Source organism: Astyanax mexicanus, chromosome 4 (genome assembly GCF_023375975.1).
Source record: "Astyanax mexicanus isolate ESR-SI-001 chromosome 4, AstMex3_surface, whole genome shotgun sequence".
Taxonomy (NCBI): domain Eukaryota; kingdom Metazoa; phylum Chordata; class Actinopteri; order Characiformes; family Acestrorhamphidae; genus Astyanax; species Astyanax mexicanus.
In genome coordinates, this window is record NC_064411.1 from 32557887 (window position 1) to 32570248 (window position 12362).

The following is a 12362-nucleotide window of genomic DNA, read 5'->3' on the forward strand; positions in this document are numbered from 1 at the left end:
AACAAAATCTACATGGAATAAAATGATCATAAACAAGGGACATCTCATATTAAGGTCCTACAAGATTTTACTTAATATATTTACAAATCATAATCATACAGGGACTAAACTGTCTGGGACGGGGTTAAACTTCTTTTAGTGAGAAATAAATTCATAATAATGATTGAGATTTCATTTTGCAAATGTTTAACTAATTGACTACAAGTTAAAATGGTCACAAACTATTTTTGAGGTAACTTTCCATTTAAAAAGTATTATCCAAAAAGTGTACATATAAATATCTGAGTGATCATCCGAATACTAATAATGTTGTTACATAATAATTAGCTGTATGAACATTTTTTGTTATTTAAACATTATGTGCACTGTTGTAGAAAAGAAAATGAAAGGTGGGTCAACACCCACCTCTCGTCCGGGGTACAACTCCCCTGCGTGTTCGTTTGATAGAGAGAGTCAGACAGGTGGAGTGAAGTTGAAAGCAAACCAAGTATTTATTACAAAGTACTGGATCCAGGAGAACATACAAAACCAATTATTAGCTGTCCCAGTATAAGTTCTGACCCCACTCTGATCTGACTCCATGTTTATACCCCAAATGACGTGAAACCTGCTGATGAGGCGTTGCTAAAATCATCTCATGTTAGTATGCGTAATTTCACGTGTTAGTAATCCATTTCACAGGTCTGACCGGACCACTAGTGTTTGGCCTTGACTGTATCCAGCCGGACAGTGTGGTATTGTTTCAAGAATTGACTGGGTCCAGTCAGACAGTGTGATATTGTTTCAGTAATTAGACAGTGCCGCCCTCCCTATGTGCGCGCGTCCTCCTCCCGCTTTGGTAGGTGAAGGACTTTGCACGCACAGAGAGAGAAAGGCCGCACTGTTCGTCCCGAAGTCTCCTTTGTATCAATTCAGTTCGTACAGAGTGCACTAGCTGATGATTGATGGCCGTTAGTCAGAGACATGCAGTGAAGGAAATGCTTCAAGCATGAGCTACACAAGTCACACAATGGATTCCATATATTATATGTTAATGTGTTAAAAGCGCGTGGTTAGTCCGCCATATAATAGATCCCATGTGTTAGTAAACGCCTTATGTATCATGTGGGTTAATTTGTCATAATAAGGTCGGTGTTAGTCACATGCCTGATCAAACAATGTTTTACTATATATGTAAAGAATATATATTGTGATTATTGGTTAATCTTCTATATAAATGCGTGTAAAATACACTGTGAGTAATAGAAATGATCAAATACAATGTGAGTATTGGTTAATGCATATAGAATACAAGGTTTCACACAATGATTATGTAATTATAGGTACTAAGATAAGTAATCATAATTGAAAGATATTTGTCAATACACTCAAGGTAAAATAAACAGTTACTCCTCAGCACCAAAGAAAGGTACAATAAGTGAAAGTAACACCAGGCACATTTTCATTTTATAAAATGTACATATGTTGGCTTTTATGTTTTACACTGTCAGTAAATGATATGTATAATAATAGTAAGGATAATGTGATTAAATAATAGCAATGATAAAAGGGGATGCACCTCCTGCTGGAAAACACTGAGGTAAAGACAGGATTACTGAGGTGAAATGATAAAGCTGCTTTAGAGATTTTGTTGCATATATTAAATATTTATTAATGACACTACATGTTTTTTTAATACTGACTAAGCTCTATTTACATTTGTTATATAATACATAGCTTATATTTTAGTAAACAAGCTGTGCTTATTAAATAGGACTAATTGGGGTATTATTTATTAATAAAAGCTGATGAGTGAGGGTAAGATGGCGGAACAAGCGTAGGAACAAGTATTTTTATGTGGTAAAAAAGACTATATTATTATTGTATTTAAGTAATTTGTCTGGATCAATTTTAACCACAAATCCTCAGAAATAATTAACTTTTCCACCTACTGGACACAAAATGTTTGCTATGCACGCAGATGTGAACGCTATCAGGATTTTATCATTTCTCATGACGTCTCTGTACAAGCGTCTTCTCCCGATCCTCCAGTCTCCTGATTACTTTACCTTTACTACGACTTTTTTAGTCTTAAAATCCAGTAAAACCTTGATTTAGTTTTTAAATATTTTTTTTTCTGCAACACATCGTGTAACAGCGTGTTAGCGTGTTTGCTATTTGAGTTAAAATCAGTAATGAGGAAAGTGCAAAGTATTCTCCAGCGTTTGAACACATTAATGAACCAAGCAGCTCTCTAACTGTAAACACAATAAAATGAGGTAAATGTTTGATGATATAGTGAAATAAGCTTGGTTATATTAATAAAAAACAGAGCTTCTGTACATTCAGTTGAACGTTAGCACCTGTTGCTAAAGCTAAAGGTTGTTGCTAAGCAGTTGTAGTTAGCATGTTTGCTAACAGAACCAAGACTTACCACTTAAATTACCCCTATCCCCTGTTTTCGAGTATAACCCTTCTTCTAGGAACATATGGTGAAGGGGTAAAATCTTCCCTTTAAGAATTAGGACAACCCTTAAACACCTGTTACAGATATAACTATAGCAGTGGAGCGCTAAAGCAACCTAGCTGCTGGTTAACTAGTTAACTTCAGGGCATAATATGTCTTTAGAAAGGGGGGAGATGGTTCATAAATTAGTTATTATTGTCCACTAGACAGTGGATGGGAACAGAGACTGGACAAAAGACTGTACAGGGAGCTGAGACTGGACAGGGGATGCAGACTGGACAAAGGACCGGACAGGGGGTCAGACTCTAGGCAGGGACGGGGACTGGACAGTGGACTGGATAAAAGACTGGACAGAAGACAATTCCTCTGTGACTGGCGCTGAAATTAGCTTTGATTAGTTTTTATTTTTTATTGCGTTCCGCCTTAAATGCTGCAGCCCCTGTCCTCTGTTGCACCATTTAAGGTGGAATGGAAAAGTTAGCTAGCTGGCTAACCACTGAGACAAACTACTAACGTTAGCAATCTTTTTTATGCTTGTTATGAAGAATTTGGCCACAGAACATTGAAACTACACATAATTCTATGGTACTATAGTGCTAATCGTCACTTTTAACAAGGAAAAAACTTCCATTTGTGGGTTTTTTTTTGTTTGCGTGTTCCGCCATCTTACCTTCACTCATCAGCTTTTATTAATAAACAAAACCCCAAACAGTCCTGTTTAATAAACACAGACTGTAAAAAACATTAAAACAAAAAATTATCTTTTAATCAAATTCAAGGTATATATTAAATAACAAATATAAATAGAGCTTATTCAGTATTAAAAAAAAACATGTAGTGTCATTAATAAATATTTTATTTATGCAACAAAATATCTCTAAAGGTTTCAACTTTATCATTTCATCTCAGTTATCCCTTTTTTACCTCAGTGTTTTCTACCAGGAGGTGCATCCTTTTTATAATAAATATTATATATCACATTATTCTTACTCTTATACATCTATTTTACTGACAGTGTAAAGCATAGAAGCCAACATATGTGTAATTATAAAAGTAATGTATAAAATTAATATGCTAAGCAAAGTTTAATCAATACAGCCAGTTTTGTGAAAGTGGCAGTGAGATTTTACAACTAAATACATAAAATTATTATTTTTGTTTTCTTATTTAAAAAAAACAAACTTAATTTTCCCTAAGTTGCATATTTACTCCTTACAGTTTTACAAAATAGAAGAATGACAAGTCTTTAAAGTAGTTTTATAGCATTTTTATTATTTTATTAGTCCAATCTTGTCCATTTTTGTCCAATCTTGTCCATCTCCTGGTCTTCATCCTCTCTTCTCCTTCTACTGGCTGGATAGTTGAATCTATAAACACACACACGATTAAATTATAAAGTTTAGCTCTGGTATTAGACAAATATACTTCAAATTCAGTACAACAGAAATTATCATCATCGTGGCTCGTTAGCTACCTTTTTCATAAAACTAAATATTTAGATATTCAGCCAGATTCAAGTTATTATTTATAAATGTGTTTTACGACAGTCTTTTACCTCAGATTAGTTTATTATACAGGCTGATAAGAACCAAATTAACCCTGTCTTAGCTAAGCAGCACGGTTAACAACACAGAGGGCTGTAGTGCATGAGTAAATACTGGTGTTTTTTAGCTGCATCAAAAAAAATCTCTTTATTTTCGTGTCTAACCCTCTTTACTAATCACTGAGCAGCATTAGCACTGTGTTACTGAGAGTAGTTCTAAATAAATTACATAGCTCTAAATAATAAACTCTTAGACTTAAAACTCTCAATTTTAACCTGCGCCGCTTAGGCCTACTGCTATCCCTCAGTGCCGCGGTGCTCCAATGGGATTCTGGGATATATTAACAGGTGGAGTGTGCTGGGCTCGCATACTTTAAAGTCTCTCCTGGTGCAGTATGTCATGTCTTTTTAGTTGGTGCAAGATGATTGGATGAGTGGCCTGCCAGTCAGAAGCCTAAGTAGTAGGTAGGGCTAGGACCTGCTTTGGGAAAGCAGTCATTGTAAGTAAAATTAGGTTTTTACATACATAAGAACACAGGTAATGGCATATAATTTATGTAGTTACAGTGATATAATTGTAAAGCAGTGGAGCAGCATGTTTTTAGTAATGTTATCTTAGGTAGACAGTATTGATTGAATTTTGCTTGTTGAGCTGTGTTGTTACAAAGCAGATACTGTTGAAGGTGCAGTATTCAATTTTCCTCTCTTTTTTACTAATTCTATGCAAATGTTTTGCGTCTGTGGGACTTTTTCCTGGAAGCATTTGCATATAGTTTCCTCATCAGTGAATTTGCTTTTTATTATGACCTGGTCTAGAAGTCACGCCACAACAGGAAGTTAGAGTGGGCTCTCTCCCCAGATCCTCTGCCAGACCAAGCGCCGGATACTGTGCAAATGTAAAATGTATGGATTAGCATTATTTTTTTGACAAGTGATAGGGAATACAACTCCCTGCCACCAAAACAGGAGAAAAGATTAGACAAATCCAAATGGCATTATGTAACAATTCAGAGGCAAGATGCAAATACAGATTACAAAACAAAAAAATAAGAACAAAAACTGAGCCAAAGAAACAAACACTGACATAAAAAAATGAAGACTATTAAACAAAATAAAGGACTAACAAGGTCTATCAAAGAACACAACAGGGTCAAACAAAAAGCACAACCACATGGAGTATTTATACACAAGCACAAACAAGGGACACCTGGAGAAGTAACGAGGGGCGGGGTTACAAATGAGGCAGGCGGGGCTAGTGCAGAGACAGGGTAATAACAAAACAAGGCCATGTGCTTACAGAACACATGGCTAGTAACACAAGACAGAAAAACAGAGGACAGGAGCACACAGGATCAAAAGAGGGAAATACAAGACAGGCACAGGCTAAGGTGTGACATTACTCCCCCTTCAAAAGAGGGTTATCAGAGGACAGGACAACAGAAGGAACTAAGAGGGAGGAACACAGGACAAAACAGGTGATCGGACTATGGACTATGGATATAAGGGGTGACTAGACAGTGGATGGGAACAGAGACTGGACAAAAGACTGTACAGGGAGCTGAGACTGGACAGGGGATGCAGACTGGACAAAGGACCGGACAGGGGGTCAGACTCTAGGCAGGGACGGGGACTGGACAGTGGACTGGATAAAAGACTGGACAGAAGACAGGAACAGGGACTGGACAGAAGACGAGAATGGGAACTAGAGAGAAGACAGGGCAGAACTGGACAGAGGAAGTGACCTGACTGACACAAACACAGTGACGGGGACAGGAATGGAAACACAAACAGCAATAGGTACAGGGACACAGACAGTACCAGGAACTGGAATAGAAACAGGTATGAATACAAACGTGGTAAGAACCCAGGACTGGCAAAAGTCTTGAGGGGCCGGTGTGGGCACAGTTCTGGGGATTGGTGCTGGCGACCTTGGGGCAGGTCTGGTCTGGTGGCACGTGACCTGGGGGCTGGTCTGGAGGCACGTGACCTGGGGGCTGGTCTAGAGGCACGTGACCTGGGGGCTGGTCTAGAGGCACGTGACCTGGGGGCTGGTCTGGAGGCACGTGACCTGGGGGCTGGTCTAGAGGCACGTGACCTGGGGGCTGGTCTGGAGGCACGTGCCCTGGGGGCTGGTCTAGAGGCACGTGACCTGGGGGCTGGTCTAGAGGCATGTGACCTGGGGGCTGGTCTAGAGGCACGTGACCTGGGGGCTGGTCTAGAGGCACGTGACCTGGGGGCTGGTCTAGAGGCACGTGACCTGGGGGCTGGTCTGGAGGCACGTGACCTGGGGGCTGGTCTGGAGGCACGTGACCTGGGGGCTGGTCTAGAGGCACGTGACCTGGGGGATGGTCTAGGAGGAAATCACAGGGAGGTGTTCATAGTTCTGGGTGTGGGTACAAGATCAAGGGAGCGACAGGAGTCGCTGGCACTGGAGCAGGAGCTGTGGGTACCACACTGTGTATGGGGATGGGTAGTATGACTAGTTAAAGATGTTGCACATTAATGTAGTGATGTACATGTGATAAAAGACTGAATATAACTATATAAGAATGTAATAATAGCTTATTATTGTATATCGTTGCATGTAGGGATGTATAGCATGTTAAGGATTGTATATAATTCTGTATAGGGATGTAAAACTGGTTAAAATGGGGCCATTTGCTGTATAGCAAATCGTTCATAATTGTGAGTGTATATGTATAAGTATCAGTATATATAATTTACCACAGATAAAATGTGAAGAAAGTAGATATTTTCTGTCCATCTTTGCTCTTTAAAGACTCAGTCCTTACAAGAAGAATGGCGACTTAGGACATCCTTCATCTACATTATATATTATCATGAAAAGTTTCAGGAAGTGTGGAAATCTCTGTGTGCACGAGACAAGAGCGATGGTCAATACTGGATGCTGGTGATATTTGGGACCTTAGGCAGCACTGAATTAAAAAGGCATGACTCTGCCTGTGTTCAGAAACACTACCAGAATCATTACCTCATGGAGTATTTATCCACAAGCACAAACAAGGGACACCTGGAGAAGTAACGAGGGGCGGGGTTACAAATGAGGCAGGCGGGGCTAGTGCAGAGACAGGGTAATAACAAAACAAGGCCATGTGCTTACAGAACACATGGCTAGTAACACAAGACAGAAAAACAGAGGACAGGAGCACACAGGATCAAAAGAGAGAAATACAAGACAGGCACAGGCTAAGGTGTGACATTACCTCCCCTTCAAAAGAGGGTTATCAGAGGACAGGACAAGACAAGAGATGGAACTAAGAGGGAGGAACACAGGACAAAACAGGTGATCGGACTATGGACTATGGATATAAGGGGTGACTAGACAGTGGATGGGAACAGAGACTGGACAAAAGATTGTACAGGGAGCTGAGACTGGACAGGGGATGCAGACTGGACAAAGGACCGGACAGGTGGTCGGACTCTAGGCAGGGACGGGGACTGGACAGTGGACTGGATAAAAGACTGGACAGAAGACAGGAACAGGGACTGGACAGAAGACGAGAATGGGAACTAGACAGAAGACAGGGCAGAACTGGACAGAGGAAGTGACCTGACTGACACGAACACAGTGACAGGGACAGGAATGGAAACACAAACAGCAATAGGTACAGGGACACAGACAGTACCAGGAACTGGAATAGAAACAGGTATGAATACAAACGTGGTAAGAACCCAGGACTGGCAAAAGTCTTGAGGGGCCGGTGTGGGCACAGTTCTGGGGATTGGTGCTGGCGACCTTGGGGCAGGTCTGGTCTGGAGGCACGTGACCTGGGGGCTGGACTGGAGGCACGTGACCTGGGGGCTGGTCTAGAGGCACGTGACCTGGGGGCTGGTCTAGAGGCACGTGACCTGGGGGCTGGTCTGGAGGCACGTGACCTGGGGGCTGGTCTAGAGGCACGTGACTTGGGGACTGGACTAGAGGCACGTGACCTGGGGGCTGGTCTGGAGGCACGTGACCTGGGGGCTGGTCTAGAGGCACGTGACCTGGGGGCTGGTCTGGAGGCACGTGACCTGGGGGCTGGTCTAGAGGCACGTGACCTGGGGGCTGGTCTGGAGGCACGTGACCTGGGGGCTGGTCTAGAGGCACGTGACCTGGGGATGGTCTAGGAGGAAATCACAGGGAGGTGTTCATAGTTCTGGGTGTGGGTACAAGATCAAGGGAGCGACAGGAGTCGCTGGCACTGGAGCAGGAGCTGTGGGTACCACACTGTGTATGGGGATGGGTAGTATGACTAGTTAAAGATGTTGCACATTAATGTAGTGATGTACATGTGATAAAAGACTGAATATAACTATATAGGAATGTAATAATGGCTTATTATTGTATATTGTTGCATGTAGGGATGTATAGCATGTTAAGGATTGTATATAATTCTGTATAGGGATGTAAAACTGGTTAAAATGGGGCCATTTGCTGTATAGCAAATCGTTCATAATTGTGAGTGTATATGTATAAGTATCAGTATACCGTATTTTTCGGACTATAAGGCGCACCGTATTATAAGGCGCACGATGAGTGAACGGTCTATTTTTAGTGTTAGTCCATACACAAGGCGCACTGGATTATAAGGCGCACTAAATGAAACTTTATTTATATCAGTAACAATAACTCTGAGCAATAAATCCTTCACAATATCTGTGAAAAATAACAACATCTCTGAGCAATAAATCAACAAGCACAGCAAGTACGCATTACTCCGCGACGCTCCTGACAACGGTAGCCGCAACGCTCCGACAGACCATAATATTATGTTGAAGCACAGCAAGTACGTATTACTCCGCGACGCTCCTGACAACGGTAGCCGCAACGCTCCGACAGACCATAATATTATGTTGAAGCACAGCAAGTACCGTATTACTCCGCGACGCTCCTGACAACGGTAGCCGCAACGCTCCGACAGACCATAATATTATGTTGAAGCACAGCAAGTACCGTATTACTCCACGACGCTCCTGACAACGGTAGCCGCAACGCTCCGACAGACCATAATATTATGTTGAAGCACAGCAAGTACATATTACTCCGCGACGCTCCTGACAACGGTAGCCGCAACGCTCCGACAGACCATAATATTATGTTGAAGCACAGCAAGTACCGTATTACTCCGCGACGCTCCTGACAACGGTAGCCGCAACGCTCCGACAGACCATAATATTATGTTGAAGCACAGCAAGTACGTATTACTCCGCGACGCTCCTGACAACGGTAGCCGCAACGCTCCGACAGACCATAATATTATGTTGAAGCACAGCAAGTACGTATTACTCCGCGAGGCTCCTGACAACGGTAGCCGCAACGCTCCGACAGACCATAATATTATGTTGAAGCACAGCAAGTACCGCATTACTCCGCGAGGCTTCTGACTATAATAGCGTGTTGTGCCGAATTCGGTGAATAAAACGGTTTTAAAACAGAGATAAAGATTGGATAAGTTTCATTTCTGGATGAAGTGATTTCCAGCGCTGTTTGGATATAACTGTGGATTACAGGAGACTTGATTGATGGATTCTCTTTAGTCTGGACGCGTTTTGAAGGTAGGACCTGTGGCTGAGCGCGGGTGTGTGTTCGGGGGGTGGCGGCAGTGACCGGAGGTTACCCCAGGACAAAAGGAGAGCCTTTTATTACTGGAAACATGCGCTCTGACGCAGCTCTAATTCATGAAACATACATCGTACAGTAAAAGCACAGTTCTGGAATCCGGAGAGCCAGACGGTTCGAATGGTGTATGACATGACCACATTCGATGAAATATGGACGAACGATAAACGCAAATATAAGAGTTATTAAAATCATAACCAAGGCATATTTCGCCCTAAATGTTTATTTTCTGAAAGGATATTCCGCTAAATAGGCTAAATAGCTCAAAAGCAGAGATTCTAAGCTTTAAAATGGTATATTGGATGTCTATATTGAACCTGTAACTGTTCATAACTATTCAGAAACACAGCCAGTTATGAAATATTAAATATTTCTGCCCCGCCGGTGGGCCAGCGCGTGTTAAGAGGTTAACTTTACTTAGAAGTGGGCGCTAAAAAGAAACAGTTTGTGCTATTACCCCAGAACGGGTGGAAAGGAAAGTTTACCGGCACCTTGTTCTGGCCACGGAGCTACAGTGGAAACTAGCTACCCTGAGCCACAGCCGAGAGGCAGTACGGCAGTCAAAGGTAACCGCGCGCTAGCCCAAGAGGGGGATCTTTTTCTGGCGTGGGTGAGGAATTCTGCACAACAGAGCGCCGTGTACCACATAAAAATCGAGGTCAGTAAACACAAGCAAAATCCATACACAAGGCGCACTGCATTATAAGGCGCAATGACGATTTTTGGGAAAAAATAAGTATTTTAAGTGCGCCTTATAGCCCGAAAAATACGGTATATAATTTACCACAGATAAAATGTGAAGAAAGTAGATATTTTCTGCCCATCTTTGCTCTTTAAAGACTCAGTCCTTACAAGAAGAATGGCGACTTAGGACATCCTTCCATCTACATTATATATTATCATGAAAAGTTTCAGGAAGTGTGGAACTGTGTGCACGAGACAAGAGCGATGGTCAATACTGGATGCTGGTGATATTTGGGACCCCAGGCAGCACTGAATTAAAAAGGCCTGTGTTCAGAAACACTACCAGAATCATTACCTGTGAATACAGTAAGTAAGTGCAATCTACAAAAACAGTATTAGGAAGGATGCCCAAAAATAACAGTTACATTTTCAGATAAGCTGAGAACTTGTTTGACTGGTTCTCCAGTCTCCAACCATGGAAACAGATGCAGCAGCCCTACGTCAGAGTGTTTCTGTGTTTATTAGAACATTTGTTTATCAGCTCCTGCCCACACAGGGCCTTACACTGACTTTTTATGATGAGCGTCATCCTTGTGTTTCAAACATTTCCACCTCATTCAGCAACGAGAACTTCAGCAGGTAAGATCTTTCTCACTACATGATCTCAAAGGGGCTGGATTCCTCAAAACATCTCAGCACAAAGATGATTCTTAGAGAGTAGAACGAGCATCACACGGAACACTCTCTCTACTATCTCTCAGGATGATCCTGATGCTGAGATGCTTTTGAAAAACTTGGTCCTGATCTGTTGTTGTTGTTGTTTACATTATTTGATAGTGTTTAATTATGTAGCTGTGTGTTAATTGGATTACATTCTTCATACCTCAGAACTGGTGGGAGTTTTTGGGGTTGTCATGGCTACCGTCCCATTCCTCTTTCTACTTCTCCTCCTCCTCCTCCTCCCAGGTACATATATAATCATCTATAGGGTTTTTAATTATAATCCAAAACAAGGAACATAGGAGATATTTAATATATTTCCTACTTAAAAATTCAGCTGGTTTTAAAAGGTTTAAGCTGTTTTTTTGATGTTCATGTGTTTAATCAGCTTTTTACCAGCATAGTGTATGTTGCATTTAATTCTGGTCATCTATTAATCAGGTTGACCAGTGTGGCCTTGCTGGTTATGCTGGTCAAACAGTGAGTTCATGCTGGTCAAGCTTGGTTATACTGGTTAATTAGCTTGTTCAGGTTAAGAAATCACAAAAGGTATATCTTTAAGATGGGAAATGTAATTATGCAATTCTAGAACAACATATACATTTAAAAAAAACAACAACAATAACAATGAGATATAAAATCATATATAATGTAAAGATAAAGATAAAATATTTAAAATATGCGAATAAAACTAAAGCAGAGATGTCAAATAAGACATAAGATAAAATATATACAGTAATAATATAACTAAGAACTCAAATTGAACATATATATAATATAATAAAATATATACACTAAATTGACAGAATATAGAAAGAAGAATATAACAGTGTGCAAAGTAGAAATGAGTAGTTACTGTAAAAAAAGTGCCAAATGTGAGATAATAAATGTGCAGCGGAATGCTGTGCAACAAGTATAATATTTGTATTGATAATTTTAATATTTAGTTTAAAAAATTCTTCATAAATTATATATCTAATATGTATCTAGTTGTAAATAAATTCCACATATTTTTCCCTGGATATGTAAGGTTAGACTTTCTGTCATTAGGTGATTAAAGTGTTTATAAAAGTTTGCTTTAGAGTTTAATCTTCAGTTTATCTGTTTTTAATAAGTTTCATATTTAACAAGTCAGTTATTCTGTTACTGTCAAGCAGCATCAGATTGAATATTAATGCTGGTAAAATTCAGATACAAGAACTAAACAGCAGAATGTAAATCAGCGCCCCCTGGTGGATCAGAGGGAGCATAAACTGATTCATTTTTCATGTGACTGAATATCTTCAATATTAAATATGAGTTAATAAACTCCAGTAGACAGCGCTCTCACTACTGACTAATTATTTTAA